The sequence below is a fragment of the Phalacrocorax aristotelis genome, chromosome 22 (assembly GCF_949628215.1).
Source record: "Phalacrocorax aristotelis chromosome 22, bGulAri2.1, whole genome shotgun sequence".
Lineage (NCBI taxonomy): Eukaryota > Metazoa > Chordata > Aves > Suliformes > Phalacrocoracidae > Phalacrocorax > Phalacrocorax aristotelis.
In genome coordinates this window covers 7211197-7230996 of record NC_134297.1, presented here as the reverse complement: position 1 = coordinate 7230996, position 19800 = coordinate 7211197, and the positions used below count along the sequence as shown (strand labels likewise).

At 51.4% G+C, this 19800-nt stretch overlaps 1 protein-coding gene across 4 annotated transcripts in view; it reads right to left on the bottom strand.

Annotated features, from left to right (window-relative positions):
* Positions 1-19800, bottom strand: part of ETS1 (ETS proto-oncogene 1, transcription factor) — a 73856-nt gene that overhangs the window by 20794 nt on the left and 33262 nt on the right. The window lies entirely within an intron of this gene.

The window sequence follows — 19800 nt, the reverse complement described above, 5'->3', positions numbered from 1 at the left end:
GGACTGGGAAAGACGACAGGAGTTGTGCTGGCTATTGAATCATCAGAAAAATAGATAAAACTTTTTTTTCTTCCAAAATTTCCACACCCAGACCCTCTAGCCCTACACCTAAACCCTGCAAGTCCATAAGCAGGCACTCAAATACAAGAAAAAGAATCGTGGGCTTAGAATAAGCCTGTACATAAAGGGCATACACAAGGTATGCCTGGTAAGCTAGGTTACATGGCGAACGGTCTCCCTACAAGCCAACCGTGAATGTGCTACTGGAAATTTGATGGTGATCTCGAAGACCTTTACAGGCATCAGCCTCCTGGGCTTCATCACTCCAGGTTGGCATCTGGAGCCTGGGAGAGAGCTGAGCAGCTCCAGATGCCAGTGAAGGCAGAGTCCCACACCAGGGTGAACAAAAAGCAGGGAGAAAAGCATCTCTGAGTTACCGCCCCACCTCTGGGCACCCCAGTCAAAAGAAAAGCAAGGGGAAAATATAAATTTTAAAGAATCACAGGCAATCCTGGAAAAAGTAAGTTGACAGCAGGCTGAGGCAGGATGAAGAACCGGCAGAAAACCCACTTGAGGAGGGAGGGAAAACAAAGAGCTGGAAAATCCCACGTTAGCACAGAGTTACATCATGAGCAGTCCATAGCACGGAGCGACACAACTCGGAGTGAGTCACTGAACAATACGCGGCCGCCCCCATGGGAGAGCGTGGGGCCAAGCCAAGAGCCGGGCCTTGGAGTAAGTCCTGATGAGAAGCAAAGTTCTTCCTTTCTTTTTCTTTTTCTAATTTATTTGGAAGGAGGCGGATATTTGTAGCCAAAGAGTTTCATAAACAAAAGCAACCGTTTAAAAAAAAAATAATAAAAAAAAAAACACAAAACCCTCAATCTGAATAAAGGTTTGGCTCTTTTTCATATATTTTAAGCATTCCTGAAAAACATCTTTCACAGAGAAGGAAAGTCTCATACAACCACTGTCTCAAATGACTGAACTTTACCAGTCTTCTATGTAAATCTTCCACCTGAGGCTGGTTTAGCACTGTAATCTATTGGAAATTTTTCAGCTCTCGGTGGAAAAATTACAACATGCGCAAGCTCTTTAGGTGTTTTCATGAATGTCTGGATGTAGGCATCAAAAGTCAAAGAATTCTCTGCTTTATGGAAATCCCAGCCACCTCAGCTTACCATCACTCTAAGTTAATTTAAGCTCTGATTTAATAAGCCATTATACCTGCAAATTGCAGCTGAGTGCATCCCTAATGCAACGGTGAGTCAAGGCTGGAGACGGCACTGCAGCGGCCCAGCACGGGCAGCCCAGTGCAACAACGCTGCTTTCCAGCCTGACCAGACTGGGATCCTCCGCAGCCAAACTCACAGGCGTCATTTAAAGTCCAAACACCACAATGTTGGGGCTTTTTTTGCAATTGGGAATCTGGAAGTTGGGTCGATAAGCATCCACGTGCAGCTCTGCAGCACAGGGTGAGGTTGACCATGCTGCAAAGCATCCCCAAATCATCAGCTGGATGCATCAAATGCAAATCCACCGCCAAACTAAACTGACCCACTTTTCTGCTTCCATCTTTGCACCTTTGACCTACCATCCCCAATTGAAAGACACACAAAATCACCCCCTCTATTTGCAGCTCCCCCTAAACGCCACCAAGGTACTCACGTAATGATTTGCGCGACTCTTTGCTCAGGTAGGACTAGTAAAACCCCTGACACCGGGCCTCTCGGGACCCAATTCCTCTGCCTGACCCCACTGCATAAATCAAGGATTCCCTGCCACAGTGGAAGTATCGGGACCTTCGAAAGCAAATAATACATTCAAAGGCTATTTGGCAAATTACACTTCATTATTTACTGGATTTGGCTGGAGAGGGCACAGAAGAAAGAGCAGCCACCCTCACTATCTCTGTTCTCCATCTGCTGCTTTGAGATAACACTGGGAGAAAGTGGTTCAGTGCCCCTTTCCCTTCATCCTCATGTTACATTTTAATGCTTTGCTTTCTGTGCTCTGTGGTTACAGGGACCACCCAGGAATCCGCTCCCCTCCGCCGGCTGGTTAAACGGCAGTTCACTGCTCCCGGGTGCTATGGGAAGATGAGTCAGATTTAGGCTAAGAAAACATTTCTAACCCCAATTTTTACACTGAATCACTCGTGAAAACCTGTGCAGAGGTGACCTCCTTAGGCAAGCCACGAAGAGCAGCAGGGCAAGGTGAGATGCGTGCAAAATTGTGGTTTTATCTCTGCAACACAAGCAAGCACCTATCACCGATCCCCCGTTTTCTCCTGCAGGATTCATGGGGTTGGGTTTGTACATATCCAGCGAATCAATTTTTCAGTAGCGGGGGATAAGGTTTCAGTTTAGTAAGGTGAACGCTGAGCTCTGCACAAACAATATGTCAAAACAGGGAAGACTTAAAAGCGATTCCCAGTGAGAGGTCATCGGAGAAGCAAACAGTCTATTTTCAAATTAAAAGGAAAAAAAAAAAATTAAAAAGCAAAGTGCCAGAGGAGGCTTTCTATTTAAACACCAAAATAAATCAAAATGTGCATTTCAAGGCTTCTCTTTCAAAATACGTTGTACTTGGCAGATTTAGGATTGAAACATCATCTACTTTTTTTCCTGTTAGACCGTAGCTACTAGCTAAAATTTCTTCAGAAGACAAAACAGTCAAAAAGCCCCAAGCCTGCTAACGCTTGCAGAAGCCTTATTTTAGTCAGCAGTGTCCCACATCTATAGAAAAGCTCACACGTGTAAAACTAAACGTGTTTGTAAAGCTCGGCATACGTGTTTGTGGACAAGCCTTAGCCGTGTGATCTGAAAGAGATGGGGAGGGGGATGGACAGTTTTTAATGTGAATTCTGCCTCTGCTGGTTCTGAGATACTGAATTTACTTAAATACCATTTTCTTTGTTAATCCCTGCATCTGCATGGCCTTTACCCAGCTCTGCCTGATGCAGCTTTGCTGGATGCAAGGGAGTTACTTCCCAAGGAGGGGAACTGAGCCCTGGTGATGTCCTCCAGCACCCACAGACAAGTCCTTTGCCTTCAGTTTGGGATGCCTAAAGGTCAGAGCCAAGCAGAATTTTGGTAACAAAAGCAATCCGGGCTTAGCGCCCCCGGTTTCAGCTTTCACTGCCATCTGAAACCTGTTTCCAAGATTTTAATCAAATCTTGCACAAATAAAATGTCTCCTTTTGTGTACCTCCTGCTGTCCACAAAGTACACACACACATGCATGTGTGCACACACACGGGCTCAGAAGAAATGTATGGGAAGAAGCATTAGCCAGCACCAAACCCAGCTGTTACACCTAAGCTTAGCTTAGAAATTGCAGCGTTTTAATTCGAAAAGCAGCAGGGGCTAGGCGACCACGGCGTTGCATCCCAGACTCGGTTTGCTGTATCATTTTTATGACGCCCATTAAAGCCTCATCGACACGGCTGCCACGTGCAGTTTGCTGCCTAGATGCCATGTCCTCCTCTTGCTGCCGCTGCACTGACAGGGAACTGCATTTGATTTTCCTCCTGGGAGACCAGGCAGGGTGTTATGGTTTGATTTTTAAATACTAACAGGAGTTGCAGTCACTCTGGAAAATTATGTCACCAGCATCTCCAGCATCTGTAAAGCAGAGATAAGTAATTTGCCTTGCATGGCGGGAAGGCAGAAAGGGACGTCTATTCCTCTGGTTGCAGCTTTCCAAAGCAAGGAGGGATCTGGGGCTCTGTTTCAGACCCCGGGGGCTTCTCAAAACCAGACCTCTATTTTTCCTCCAGCTCCCTGACATCCCTGGGGACGGCACTTCAGAAAGACAAGCGGATAGTAACAACCCTGACATTGCCGTGAGCCAGCGCTGCATCCCTAGATGGGTTTTATGCTAAGGGGGATCTGCCCAAAACCCACCACCCTGCTTGTGCTAGGTGCTCCACCAACAGGCGAGGAGCCTGGGAGAAAACCAGCCAGCAAAGGGACAAAGAGGCCAAGATCACCGAGTTCATCTCCCAGCCAAATTCCCACTCTGCTCTCACCAGGCTCCGCATGTATAAACTATTTCTATGCATCTGATCTTTTTAAAGGACTACGATTTACAAACTGTAGGGATTTTGACCTTAAAATGCAAGGGACTCTGCTGCATGCCAAAGCATTAGCATCTGATTGCACAAGCAAAATAAATGGCAGTAAAGGAAAAAAAAAAAGAGATGCTCTGAGCAGGAGGATGGGAGCAAAGTAATTTTTCACCCGAGTTTCCACTCAGGGTCAATGCATCTTTAAAGCTCCTCTCGGCCACTCACTTTTTTTCCCATCAAAAGCCCCAGTGTGTCCTTGTCTGGTCCCCGCTATTTTACCCAGTAGCCTGCGTGTAAATGGATGTACGGCGGGTCAGAGTGGAGCCTGCTGACCCGGCGGCCCCCTCCTGCCCTTGCTCTGATGGATGGACACCAAGGTCAGGAACCCAAGGCGCTGTTGTCTCAGGTAAAAGCCCAGCCTCCTCGTGTCCTCCCCTTCCCAGGCCTGAGAGTAACCCCGCAGCATGCTGATACCACAAGGATTTTGGGCCCTTTGGTGGCTTGAAAGAGGCATGGGGACAAGTTTTGGGAGAAGATGCACGTTGGCTTCGAACTACACAATCTGCAGAGAGTGAAGAAAAATCATCTCTCTCAGGCTGTGTATCCAAGGGTTGCATGAATTTGTGCCTGTCTCCCCCAGAAGACCTCAGTCTTTGAGCCCTGAGCTAGCTGAGATGCAATTCCGAGCCCCTGTGCATGACAGCTGCCCAGCGCTGCCCCACCTTGAGGTCTCCATGGTCCAGGATATTCCCTCACTGCCAGATGCATGTGATGGAGCAGGAGGAGTTTCTCAGAGGCTCTGCAAGGAGGTACACGGGTTTGCTCTCCTACCCTCTTCCCCTGTGCCCACAGTGAGCTCATGACCACCAAGACCGCCATGTCCACCCCACACCAAGCCCGACACTCGTCCCCGCACCGTGCCAAGCCCCCTCTATCCCAGCCTTCCTGGGGACCAAAACTAGAGCAGAGTTAGGGATGGGGGAAACTGAAACACAGAAGATTTCCCAAGGTCCCCCAGCTGGCAGGGTTCAGCAGCAGAGAAATCTTTCTCAGGATAAGAGGAGGCTGGGGAGAGGGGGGCCAGGAGCTGAGACCCTTCCCACGCTCCCCAACAAAGCAGCCCGGGCATGGCAGAGGCACCATCTCCCCATCTCAGGTTTCCACCACCAGGCACCTCCACACTCCCCCGGGGCAGCTTTGCCTTTCCCAGGTGCCCCCACTTTGGAGCAGGGACACCCAGGCAAATAACCCTGGCTGAGCCCCCTGTTATTTAGGCAGGATTAGGCAAAAATTTGTCTGCACTTTTGAACTGTTTTCACAAGCGTTGCCTCTCACTCCCACGCAGGAAGCAGGAGAGGAGCCGGCCTGTTCCAATTAGGGCTCCTCAGACTGAAAGGGTAGTGAAATTCGGGGGGGGGTAAAGGGAAAGCTGGACAGAAAGCTGGAAAAAAGGGAACAGAGGGAAAACTGGGAAGCAAGGATGGATGGGTAGAAGGGCTGGGCACTGGGAGAGGTGTTTGCTGGGGATGCGGGGCAGGACAGGGGAAGGAGAGGCAGAGGACTGGGCAGTATGGAGGGGAGATTTGATTCCCCTTCCTGCAGCAACTTGTCAGAGACCAGCCCTGCTTCCCTCTGCAAGGAATGGCACAAAAGGCACAGACATTTGCTATTTTAATTTAAAATAAATATATTTCTTTAAAAAAAAAAAGTCTTTTTTTTTTATCCTTCAAGCAGTGAAAAATAAATATTCTGAGATGAAAGCTGGGCTTCAAGAGAAAAACAAGAGAGGAAACCGAAAGCCCACACTGCTTAGCGCTGCAGAAAGCACAACAAAGCCGGCTTTCTTCCGGCATTCAGCAGCTTTCTTATGGAGATGTGGTGTGTCATGGGGGCGAGCTCTTCCCCTAAATAAAGGGCCTGAAAACTGTCTTCCCTAAATGCAGATAAAAGCATTTCTTCCAAGTTTGGACTCTCAGCACTTAGAGCATCACAGGGAGCGAGGAAGGGGAAAGGTTAAGGTGAGGGTGAGATGTCACGATGCTCTGCTCAGCCTTGGGCTTTGAGGTAAACTTCTTCACCCCTCTGTAAAATGGAGACACCCTTGCATGGGCGCAAGCAGGATGCTCAGGGGTGCCCATGAGCAAAACTGGACACAGAGCAACCAAAAGGTTAGGGAGGGTTTGCTTTGGCGCTGGGTATCCTGCAGCTGGAGAGGAACCAGGCAGCAGCACCGGCAGGTGAAAGGATGCTTCACCCATTATCCCAACACTATCAAAGTCACAGGCTTCACCCTCCGAGCCTGCCTGCTGCCCTCGTTCAGGCTCCTTTCCGCTCCCTCTCCCTCTCTCTCTCTCCCCCCTCCAGCTTTACAATGTGGGTGTTGGACGGAGATCCTGGGAACGCGGCATCCCCTGCAATCCCAGGAGCTCACAGGGGAACAGCAGCCTGGTGGTCAGCTCGCTTGGTCCTCCCCGGCTTTTGTGGGGGAGAGGAGGGAAAGAAGTGCCAAAGAAACCCCTGGACCAAAGCTAAGCAAAACCACAGGGTTTGAGTCAACGCTCGCTGCAATTACAGGAAAGTTTCCCCAGCCTTAGCAGGCAGCAACAGCACCTACAGTTCGCCTTCCCAAAGCAGCTCAAAGCAGGGCTTCCCTCGGTTGAGGGCTTCACTCATCCTCCCCACCTCAGCTGCTGGAAGGGTGGATAAAAGCGAGCACCGGGGAGATGCAGCCACCTCTGAGGCTGGGGAACGTGGCCACGGCTTAACAACGCTCATCAAAACTATGCAAAGCAGTCAGCAAAAAGATTTTTCCATCCAGAAGAAGCAACAGCAGAGGTTAAGCTGTGCTACGAGGCTGCCGCGGTTTAGCTCTAGCACCGCCCTTAAGTCAACACAAGACCCCCCGCAAAGGCAAACGCTCTTGATTCAGCTTCGAAACAGCTTCTGTCACTTTAGATTTGACAGCATCGCAACTAAAAACTTGTGCAAGCCTTTTCTGAACCCGCCGGCCTGACAGCAAGGTCTGGGGTTAATTAAACCCATGCAAAACTCGTGCGGAGGTTGAGCTTACAGGACAGCACTCTGAAGATAGCCAGCCCAGGAGGCTGCAGCCAACGCAGAGGCATCGAGGAACAACCTCCACGTGCCCAAACCACTCCTGCTCGGCAGTCGAAGCCTCCTCTTGCAGCGGTCAGGCCCTCATCGTCCTTCACTCCCACACTCTCCCAGTCAAACATCATGTGAACCAGGCAATCCCCTCCGAAGACAGGATTAGCGTCTCACTTTCAGGCTTGTTTGCCTTCGATCCTGCCTTAGCAGGGCTCGGAGGACACTCCCTGCCTTGCGCAAACCTATGAGACATGCTTCCCCTGTGATAATTTGCTCTAATCCCCGCTAACAACGCTGCTAAAGTGCTCTAATCCTCATGCACAGGCACACACACACTAATGGGAGCACGGGGTGGGCTCAGCAAAGCCTGTAATGGACACCCAGCCCCGACTGAAAGGAGGTCAAGTGTAAATAGCAAGTCCAGGTCATGCCCGTGTCAGCTGCCCCGCATCAATGCACCAGCTCTGGGAGATGCTCCTTTGCAAACAAGTGGCTAAAACCTGGCTCGTCGCACCCTGAGTCCCAGCAGCAAAGCTCAAATTGCTCAACAGCAATGAGAAAAAAAGGAGAGAAAAAAAAAAGCAACTCCAAAAACCCAGCGATCCCCACTGAACAAACAACTAGATATTCATTTGCTTCTTGGAAGGGTGCCCGAGGTATTCAAATGGCTCACGCCTAGGACCAAAGCCTCTTGAAATTCCTCGCTCTCTTTGGGCTGGGCTGGGAGCCCTGCAAGGCCAGCCATGCTGGCTTCACCACCCTGGAGGATTCCACAGCCACAAGACCACAGCCTGAGCCCTCCCAAAGGAAACCCACGGCTGGGCTTTGGCACTGCATGGAGGAGACGATGGTCCAGGTCATCCACAGCCAGCGCTTCCCACCATCCCGCAAGAGCTTACGTTTCTTGCCGGCTAGGTTAAAACCAGGACTTTTGCTCTTCTCACCTCAAATCTCTGGCTGATGATGCCATTTCTGGCATCTTTGATGAAGAAGTGATACAACTGGAGGATTCGTCCCAAGAAAAGGATGCATCCCAGTACCCTGACATAGATCTACCCCGGGCTGCAAAAGCACACATGGGATGCTACCAAGGTACTGCTGCCGTCGTACCCGAGCAGTTGAGGTTGAGCATTTCTCTATCCAAACAAGCTCTCACTCTCTCCTCCAGATATTAATCTCCCCCTCCGTCATCATCCAGGGCTATGGACAGACATGCAATGGGGATTCAGCTCCAAGGCCTCCAGCTGCTTGCTCCAGGGAAGGATGGGGCTGCCAAACCACGCATGATAAGTCTCCCAGATCAGGGAGAGCAGAGATTTTGCAAGGCCGGGTTGAGGTTAATTGGCAGTACATTGTGCGAGGAAGATGCTGTCATGATCAGAAGTGTGAAAACGGAAGGCTGAGACCTCTTGGCAGGGCTGTCCCCTCGCAGTAGGGATAAGGGCCAAGGAAGCTTCACTCATGTTGAGCTCTTTCATCACCCCACAAAGAGATCCCAACCCCTCTACACATCTGAAGAACACGTCATACCGACACATTTTGTAAAGCAGCTACACATGACCTCACAGCTCAGGATGGTTTCATTGCATATCCACGGCCACGTGAAATGACTCCGTGTCCACAATGAAAAACCAATTATTTGGGCTGCCCATCACCATGCTACGACACACTTCTGATGCAGATGGACTCCACAGATGGCCCTGCTGCTGGGAGCCCACTGGTCCTAAAAAGAAGCCTCAATTATCCTTGGCTCAGGAAGGGATTAGACATGCAGATGCCCAACCAAATGCCTCCAATCTGTCTGCCCCAAGGATTTCCCCAACCTTCACTTGATTTTCAGCCCAAGTCCTGCATAAACTGATCTCTCTGTGTCCTGGCCTTAGCCCTTGCCCCAAGGCTAAGCCGATGCCACGTCATGCCAGACACGAGGGTACCACATGGCAGGGTACGGTCTGAAGTGCCCTTAAGCTAGGATGATGTTCAACGCCCAAAATATCTCCCTCCACATCAAAGCTGCTCTCCTCCACTCACCAGCTCTCTCATTCATAAACCAAGAATGTTTGTTAAGGCTGGAAGGGCTGGACCTGCTGTGGAGACATGTTGGTGGTGTCTATATAATAAAACTGCCTATCGGTCATAAGTGGAAGGAGCCCACGGGTATTCCTACGGCATTCCTCAAGCCCAGGACATCTCCACACGATGCAGAGAGCATGAAGCCAGTGATGCAGAAGGGATCGAGCTGATGACAAGGAAGGGAGGCTTGGCAGCTCCGGGTCACCTCCCGAGCACGCACGCTGCCCCAGGGCGGCAGGGTACGAGGGCGAAGCTTGCCACATCGCTCTGCAGCTGCAGATTCCTGCCGCCCGTCCCACCCCTACCTCCGCAGCCTTCCTGGCCAACCCTTCCCTTCAGGGCAACGCCAGCCAGACGTACAGCCAAGCCGGCGAAAAAACGCGGCCGATTGCTCAATGGGAGGGTGCAAGTTGCAGCATATCACATCCCCCATGGATTGCAGAGGGATCGCTGCTGCTGCCTTACCCAGAGAAAGCCCTTCTTCTAATATTAGGCTTTTGATAGCATCTGTTCTTTTTTTCCATACAGCAGGGAGTATTTCGGCTCTGCCCAGGAAGAACAGGCAGCGCTCAGTGAGCAAGGCGAGTACACGCAGAGGAAGAGAAGCCCAAGGTCTTTAGCCCATCCTCACCGGGTGACCTTCAGGTCCCCATCTCACCACCTCGTCCCTTTCTGCCCAGGGACCTGCCACTGCACACAAGGACTCCAGGTCTGTCCTCCCTTATCAGGCCGAGCTGCCAGTTGCCTTTGCAGTTAGCAAAGGAGAAAAGGAGAGATTAGGGTATTTAGCTTTGAAATCAAACAAATAATTGCACAGGCTTTTTGCAAACAGATCAGGGTTGGGAGGTCAGAGCGCGGGTGGTAAACCTCAGCACTGTTTGCTCTGACTAAATAATATTAGACCAAGGATAATCAATCATTTTAATCAACAAAATTATTTACAACTCTTTAGAGCAAGCAGTCAACTCTGCTAGCAGCTGCCAAGAGATGGCAGGTAGCGTAACAATCCACATACCTCTAATTCCCCTGCACTAGATATGGATTTACTTCTTTGCATCACTGGATTTACTGCCACTGAAGACTTGCACTTGCAAGTACCTTGACGCCTCCTCTCTGAAGGTATCCCTCCTCCCTCCCTGTGGCTCACAAATACAGGCAACAGCCCCCTGCAGCTGAAATCAAAACCAAAGTAGCTCACAATATTCACCGCACGCTCCAAGCATCTTCCCTATGCTAGCTGCATCTCTCATCACAGCATCATTTAACAGGAGGGGAGAAAGAACCAACTAAACAGAAGAGGCAAAAGATGCTCAAAGCAAAAGCCCTGCTCTCTTTGCTTTGCTGCCTGAGCCAGCCCCATCTTCTCGGTTCCCCAGCCAGCCCTCAGGGTTATGACTCCACGAATGCCACCAAACGACACCTCTGTGAGCACCATCCACGCCCCATCCCACAGACGAGAGCCACACACGCTCTACACCCATTGCACATCGAATGTTTCCACCTGCCAGACCTGAGGCAGGCATGCTTTGACAGCAGCAGATGGCCCCAGCAGCCACAAAGGAGGATTTTGCTAACTGGGCTGAAAGCCGTGCAAGCGAAGGTATCGCCAGGGCGAGGCAAACGAGGGTCAGCTCCGCATCGGCCTTGGAGCCAGGAGGGGATGACAGACTGGGCCATCCTTGGATGCTGACTGCCAGCACGGCACTGTCCCCGGAGGGTGAACCAGGCTGCTCAGCTCCTCCAGTGACAGAGGCCAGGGAGGGCCCTGAAAGAAACCAGGGAACCAAAACTCTCCAGCCCACGCCGGAGACAGCACCTCGGCACCAAACCAATTTCATCTCACAACATCCCAAGAACGCTTCTCCTGGTTTTATTATTTTTAAGCAAAGAAACGAAGGTGAGGATTTTCCCAAGCACAGCAGGCAGCTGAAGAGCCCTGAGATTAAGGCTCCTCCACCCCTGGGCAAGCACAGAGCTCCTGGGCTTTGCCCCTTCCAGGCTACACCATGCAACCTCCAGGTTATCAAGCGACCCCATGCAGGAGAGCAAGGGTTTTGCCAACCAACCCCAGGAAGGTCATCTTTTCCAGGTCCAACTTCTAGGAAACTTCCCATCAGGGAAGGGACCAGCACAGAAATTGGGCCAAACAAAGCCCTGGGAAGATGAAGAAGGTGGGAGTGAGCAGGGGAAAGCGGCCAAAGATGAAATGGGCTGCCCCATCAGCTTCAGTCATCCCCATCCTAGAGCCAAGGGTTGTCCAGGATGGTGATTATGTCACCTATTGGCCTCAGCCCGGAGAGACGGGAGAGCGAAGGGTGGGCAGGGATAAATGAGAGCGGCTGGAGGTGCTTAGATTTGCCCAGAGGAAGCCCGAGCTTGGAAACCTCAAGGAAGGCTGGGAGAGAGGCTGAGACACTCGCAGCCCTCGCATCCACCCCGCGCGCAGCATCCGGAAGCTATTAAGGAATTACGGCCTCTCTGGCCCCGAGCCCTCCCCAGCAGAAGTGCCTGGGAGCAGATGGTGAAAGGGCTGATTGAATTCGGCTGCTCAGGCCAAGAGGCTATTAGAAGGAGACGTAAATGGAGGAGGGGGTGGAAGGGGTGTCGTTTGGCGACTCAGGAGCCAGGAGCCCTTGCCAGAATCTCTGGGAATCCTCCACTGACTGTAACAAGCTCGAGGAGCTTCGGCAGGGCCCTGGATGGGTGGGTTGGGGGTGCAAGCCTCCCCATTGCCCTCAGCGGCTCGGCCCCAAGCTCCTGCTGCTTAGAGATAAGTAATAAGTACATAATTGTAAGTAATGGGGTGAAACCATAAGTATATGGGGAGTGGGAGCCACAGGCTGGTGCCTCTCCCCAGGCATCTTCATCTCAAAAGGCAGCATGGCCACCGCAGTGGACGGGCACCCTTCCAGGGAGGCAGGACACCCGCAGACACCCATGTCCCTGCGGTCACAGCCCCAGGAGCCATGTGCTCCCAAGCCTCGATCCTGGCTGACAAGGAGGCATGAGAGCTGTCAGCTCAGCAGCCCTGCCCGCCCACGGGGCCAGCCTTTCTCCCAGAAAAATGCAGGTTTGCAAAGATACTCAGTTCTCAACCTGGTCTAATCTCACCCCATCCCCAGCACTGGGCATGGGACCAGACCTCCCAAAGTGCCTTCAAAAGGGGATGGGACCCAAGTGATTCTGGATGGGGAGGAGGTGGGGAAAAAAGGCCAGGGTGAGAGAGACACATATGATGAAAAAAAGCATAAATACAATTCGTAAGTCATCCACGGTGCCAGCCCTGCTGAAGGTAACGCTGGTGTCTGTGCAAAAGCACTGATGGAAGAACCGAAGTTGCCTGGGGGCAAAGGAAGGGTTTAAACCCCTCCCTGGGAAGCGGGGGAAGAAAAAGGAGGAATGACTCAAAAATCAACACAACCCCAAGCTCTGGGCTCCCTGCCCTGGCAAGCCAGCTCCAGCTCCCCACAACCCTGCGCCCTGGTGGGGGACTGGCACCAGCCCCGGGGCCCCTGTGCCACCCCCATCTCCAAATCCATCCCTCTTTTTCCAAGGAAGAAAGGTCCAACGAGTCCCCTCGGGCTGCCTTGGCTGGCCGCCCTGGCTCCCTGAGGTTGGGAAATCGGGAGCCTTGTCAGGGCTCTGCTGGAGGGGCGGGCACTGAGCACTCCGTGACCGTAAGGGGATCTTTTCGGAGCAATCTTTTCCGAGACAAGTCATGAGATTATTTCTTGCCTGGAATTTGCTCCCGCGGCTCCCATCGGCCCCGGACTGCTGAGTCAAGAGACCGCCGGGGATGTGCCCTCCAGATGAGTAAATAAATTGCCATGGGGAGTGGTGGGGCAGCTGGGGGGGGGGAATGGTGCCCCAACGGGGTGCGGGATGAAGGGGGGGAGGACCCGATGACTCCTTGAGCCTTGGGAGGGGACACAGCCCAGCTTGGCAGCCGGCTTCAGCTTCGCTGCTGCTTTGCAATGCACGGAATTAGTCACCAGATTAGCGAGTGCAGTTACACACGCTGGCGCACAGCTGTTTAAAGGCACACTATCCCTCCCCTTTGCTTTTCTTCTTTTTCTCTGGGGTTTTCCCCCCCTTCTTCCGTTTTTTTTAATTTATTTTAAATTTTTTTTAGGCCTAACTCCGGCTTTCAATGATTGCTTGGCAGCCAGCAAACTCCTGGGGAAGCCGAGGAAGAGGCAGCAGCCCTCTCTCACAGCCTGAAGGTGCCAAACAGCTTGGGCTAGCAGCAAGAGGGCTGGTCCAGCCTGGGACTAGCTCAGAGCAGGGGCAGCCCCCCACTCCCTGCCAAGACCCCTTTCCTCCTCGCCCTGTTGAAGTTATGCCGACGGGCTGCCAGGTCACTCTATAGGATCCATATGGCCCCGGCTGCTCGGGTCTCGGCCGTTTGAAAGCAGGAACGTGGGAGAGTCATCCAGCTCGAAGGCAAAACAGGCGCATGGCCGGGGCCTTTCAAGTCGCAAGCTTTAGAGCCAGCTTCAAATCTGGAGCCGCTTAAAGGGATGGAAACCAGCCTCAGTGACTAACCACCCTGCCAGGCCACGGCTACCGTGACAGCTCCGAAACCCCACTGCTGACGTTGGAAAGCGAAACTTTCCCAGCACCACAGCAGCACCGGGCTTCCCAGAACCAGGGGCAGCCCTCTGACATCAAGTCCGAATTTCTTCTCATCCCTTCAAAAGGACAGGTCCGAGAAATGCCGCACGGGGTCAAGGCATGGGATGGGGAGCCACGGTGCTGCTGCCAACCTGCCAGACTCATCTGCTGCCTGTGGCTGGTGCTGGGGATTGAGCAAATGAGTTTTTCCCCACCTCCAGCTGCAAACAAGGAGGAATTACATTGATTGACCTCACGAAGTGGTCTGGAAAGATGGAGTGGTTGGGTAACACGCCTTGAGCATTTTAAAAGAGAAAGCACTTGGCATTGCATTTTAAAACCGCTTCTAACAATAATGTGTAAAAAAAGAAAAAAAAAAGACCCAAATTTCATGTAAAAAAAGATTTTACATCTTTTTTTAATTTTTCCAGTGGAAAAAGCCAGGAGTACTCAGCTTTTGCAAGTTGTTTCTTCTGATGGTTCATGTTTCGGTAAACAATTTCTCAAAACTCAAAAAGGTAAAAAAAAAAAAGCCCTGCCTTGCTGCTTCCAGAACACTGACCAAAATTAAGTGGTTTTGCACAAACACATGCAGACACCTATGAAAAAAAAAACTTTCATGTGGGTCAAAAAGCCACATTTTGATTATTGTGATAGTTGGTGCTGACGGGGGGGGAAGCAACAGAAAACAAACCCCAAAGCGCTTCCAGTTTCTGGGGTCTACTCGCTGCAACATCAGCAACAGCTTTCCCTTAGTCAGCAGTTTTCATCCCGAGACCTCCAAACACATCCCAGGAGAGGCAGAATCCCAGTCGAAATCCCAGCCCAGGACTCCACCACGAGGACATGCAACCTTCATCTTGCTGTGCAAGACACTTGGCTCCTGGAGGGACGCAGGGCTGAGCCATTTGCCTCCCCCCAGTCTAGCTCCCAGCCCAAATCAGACTCGACCAGTACACCCAAACTGGCAATCCCAAGAGGCAGATGGGTCCTTGCCTGCCTGGTGCTGTGGAGGAGCCAGAGAGGTACAGTGCAGCTCAACACAGACCATAAGAAAACCTAAATACTGCAAGTAGAGGGAGACCTGGAGCACGACTGGGGATGCTCCCACATCCCTGCTGCAGCATAATGGGGGCACCGTGCCTCAGTTTCCCCTAAAATCAGGTCCCATCACGCCTTTCTTTAACATCTTTTGGGGTCAGAGGCACCAAAAGCATGCTGCATTTGGGGGGGGGGGGGGGGGAAGCGAAGTCACAGTGGCTGGCTTCTCCTGCGCTCCCCACCAGCCATCTGAAGAATGCCTTGGAATCATGTCAAATATTTGAAATGAGATGGGGGGTAGAAGGGGCATAGGGAGGGGAGGGCGGGGGGAGCCACTCCACTTTTGACTCAGTGTCTGGCTTCTTTCATCAAACCCACATTCCTACTCATGCCATCACCCTCCGGGGAAGTGCGACAACATACATAATCCATGTGGAGCCAATTTAAAATCCCCTCCGTGTAAGAAAATGCATTTCGTTCATTAACAAGCTCTGAACGCTTAGCTGGGGTTAGCAGCCGGCCTGCAGCTCCACAGCCCCCCAGGAATGTGGTCTTCAGCAGGCAAGGTTTCCTACGCCTGCTTGGGGCGCAGCCACATCCTAAAGAAAAGCAATCCCCCCTGGAAACCCACCCAGGGTGCTGGGGGATGCTGAGCATGGCTTAGCCCACTGGACACGCATTGCAATCTGAATAATGCTGGGTTATCTGCACCAGCCACCTGAGATGGAGGCCTCTGCCTCTCCTGGCTTTAGAGGAAAGGTTTGACAGGAGCAAAAAACCTGGAAAGCAGGGGATTGCTGGAGCAAGGGATTGCTGCTGTGTCCAGTCCCAGCCATGAGATGATGGAGGTGAGAATTACAGCTCTAGAGCCTGACCAGCTCAGACCCAGACAGAGCCCTGCGACTTTGCACATCCCAATCCACAACAGCGGCTGCCGCCAGCACACGGGCAAATAGCTGAGTGCTCCCAATGACCTCTGATCTCATTCCCAAACCAGAGGGAATCACAGAAAAAAGGGGATTTTCCTCTCTGGGAAAGCAAGCTGCCATTTCTTCCTTGTATTTCTAATATTTTTCTGGTGGGTTATATTCATCCATAGGCTGCATGGCTACAGGAACCAGAGGCATGACTGAGCAACCGTGCTGCACCAGCACAGCATCCTGGCTTCTTGCAAACAACAGGTCCACCTGTGTGATGCACAGGCCAGGTCGCTGGTGGGAGGGAGCCAGGCATCGACAGCGATTTGAAACATGCTAAAAAATCGTGCAGGGTCAGCAACCAGGGGAGGCGATGGGGAAAAAAAAAATGTATCGCCTGCCCAGTCCTGCACGTACAGATATTGCCCCAACGATGTGGTGTTGTTCGCGGGACTGAAGAGCAAACCAGGTCTCAGATTTTTGCCAGCTGAGTGGAAAAAAAAAAAAAAAAAAAACAAACCAAAAAAACCTCAACACAAAAATGTGCAGTTTCATCTCACAGTTCAGAAAGAGGCGAGCAACGGTGGAGAGCTCTGGGTTTGCCCCCCATCTGGGGCTAAATAAGCCAAAAGTTACTCTGAGCCACCCACCACATTGCGGAAGGGAACAGAACAACTTAGAGCACTTTTGAATGCAAGCGCCAAGCGCTTCGCCTTCATCTAAACACACGCAGCCTTGCAGAAGCTCAAGCTTTGCATGCAAACATTTGCAGCCTGTTAATGTTACACGCTTTCAGATCCGGCGGGTGTCTACAATCTAGATACGAAGGCTGAGCCTTTTAACCAAATTACAAACTGAAACCACCTTGATTTTTTTTTTCTTGCCACCTGTCTGGACCCTGGAGATCGAAGTATGCATCCCCCGCCCAGGATGCGAGTCCCTGCCGTGTTCCAGAAGATATTCAGGCAGGTAAAGGGATTTGCACATTTGCACATTTCCACACAATCACCGCCAAAGCTTGCAGCAGTCACAGGCACAAATCCTCAACGCTGAGGACGCCGGGAGGGACAGAGAAGAGCAGATCTATAGGCTGGATGTGAGGGGCCACGCAGCGGGACGGAACCCAGCTTTGCCAGGGTCACCTTCGCATCAGAGACCACTAGAGAGACGTTATCTCTGGAGCCATCTCACAATTCTTGCCATCGGCAGGACTCAAGTGGCCCCCCTCAAATTCCACTGCACCTGGGAAAATGTAGGAGCTTGTAGGAGAATCAATAAATATTTATTGTTTAACCAGCAGTATTTTGACTGGAGATGTAAGCATGGCCGGATGCCAGGGAAACCAGAGCCTTCTTGGCCAGGGCTGCAAACAAATTTTTTTCTGTATCTAGTTGGAAGATTATAAACTATACAATGAAGCGAAAAAAAAAGAAACACAGGCAGCGAGCAGCTTAGTCACGGAAGAGGAACAAAAAAGCTGAGATGCAAAACTGTGTCGTGGGTTAAAAAAAAAAAAAAGGGGGGATGCAGGCCCAATTTTTGGCTGCGAGACAGCTGTAGAGTTTATATCAGCTACAGATTTGTCCCACTGGCTTCTGCAGTGATGGGGCTTTACGCAGGATCAGAGCATATATCCCCGGCTTCGGCGGAGTTACGCTGATTTGGACAAGCTGCAAACTGGCCCGGGACTCACAGCCGAGAAGCAAACCTGGGAAGTCAGGTCTCGAGCTATGGAGGCACAATTCTGCACCCGTAAGGAAGACCCCAGTTTCTGCGGGGATCCCCCAAACTCACAGTGCAACAGAGAGTCAGTTCCCGGCTCCAGGGGCATTTTAATGCTCAAAGTAAGGCAGATCATCCCCTCCTCCTTCACTTCAGTTGGTCCCCTGGCACCATCCTACCAAACCCAGGTCTTCCTCAGGAGCAATATTTGTAAACCTGGAAGATGCCAGCAGCTCCATCCTTTGGATCCATTCCAGGGGCAGCAATGACACTTGCTGTCCTAAGTCGTGTAATTTGCCCACCTTGTACCCGTGCAAGGAACAGCTGACAGCCCAAAAAGGAAAAGGCGCTTTCTTCCCCAAAATCCCACCTGAGGTCAGTACCACAGCTCAAAACAGCCATTCTGGATGACACATCTGCAAGTTTACATCCCTAAACCATATGCAGACAAAAGCGCGGTCTTACTCACACCTACCTCTTCCCCGAGTGCCTGAGATGTATCTGCTCTCACCAAAACAGCAACTGGTGAAGAACACCAAGCCGCTTTCCATTCTGCCTCCAGCATTAAAGTGTAATCCCAAGGTCTAACCAGAGGACGAACTTCACACAGCGCTTTCCCTAAACCTGGTTCCCACTGTCCCCCCAGCTCAGCCACACTGCAGGGATCCCCCCAGGAAGATGCAGTCGCTGCTTTTTCACTCAAAAGCAGGTTCCCCTGGCAAAACTCAGCATGCTGCAGTCCTGCCGGAGAGCACACACGCTCCCAGCTACTTGCTGCCTGCCTGCCAGCAATCTGCTATGGATTTGGGAGAGCGGGATGGCACACGATGTGCTCGTCGGCTCGCTTTGGAGAGCTCGAGCGCGGCATTCCAGCATGAGACTGTGTTATCCCTTCATTTTATAAGGCCTATCAAAGCATGGCACGCTGTAATTACATGGCAAATTAGCGGCCTCTTCATGTAACTACACTGTAATTACACAGTTGTTACATGCTTTGGGGAGTTTATGGTGAAAAAGTTGAAGGAATGGGGCTTTGCTCCTTTTTCCTGGAAATCTCACTCCCTGTACCCTGGTTAAAAATGCTGTAGTCAGGGTTGTGCTTTAGTCGAGGTATCCCTGAAGGTCTATGGAGTTGCCCTCTTTCCACCTCTTTTCACAGCTTTGACCCTTAAGTAGACAGAAGTTGACACTAAAAATGTTGGCGCTGGTGGCAGCCGGGTGTAGAGAGTCCCCTCCCTCCTGGGAAATGCCCATTCCCCCATCCTAGCTGGATACCACAGTGATGGGCATTTTGTAAGTGCATAGAAAGATAATTGCTCTTTTTCAGTTCAAATCCTCACCTCCTCCACAGGCAATCAGCATCGAAAATACCAGAGGAGCCCAAATCCCTCGATTTATTAGAGTCTCGCCTTAGTTGGCTGATGATTCATGCCCACACAGAGCAATCCACAGCCAAAGCCGAGCTCTCACCTTTGCTTTAATGCAGCAGCGAATGCATTCAGAAAGATGCTGGGTGCAGTTCTCTGCATCCCTGAAATCACTTCACCTTTCAGCGCTTGTCGCCTTTCCCCAGGCTTTGCTGGGCTGCCAGGCAAACGCTCTGGCATTCTCTGTGCACGCAGCCCATCCTGGCGAGGACAAGTAAGTGCTCTTCCAGGACAGCTGGTGCAGGAGAAAGGACAGAGGACATCTCGAAGCAAAGAGGGTGTCCAACTGCTGTGTTTCATCCCACATGAGAAAAATGTGACCACGCACACTGCCAACAAGGGCAATATCTTAACAGCTGCGGGGAAACTGAGTCACCCAGCGGCTGACACAGCTGTAGGAGCCAGCCTGGAGTCTGAGTGCTGTGCAAGGATTATGCAGGATCAAACCTTCTTTTTTGGAAGAGGCGATGTCCCACGCCCCTCTCTTAACCAGCTCAGCAAATTGACTCCCTTGAATGATCCGGCTGTGACCCTATTCTGTGCACATATATAAAGACCTGGGAGCGAAGGTATGGTTGGAAACTTGCCCTCCCTAGAAAAGATAGAGGGAAGGATGAAGGATCCCATCCTAAGACGGTAATGAAGACACATTCAGACTCGTAAAGCACTTTGCCATTTCCCTGCAGCAAGGCACTGCGGAGGAGGGTATGCATTTGCCAGAAGACTCACTTTAAATGCAAACTCCCTTATTTGCCTGCATTGAAAGTGAAAGCAAAGGACAAAAAGAAAAGATTGACCTGGCTACGGGAAGGGGAAGCAGCGTGAT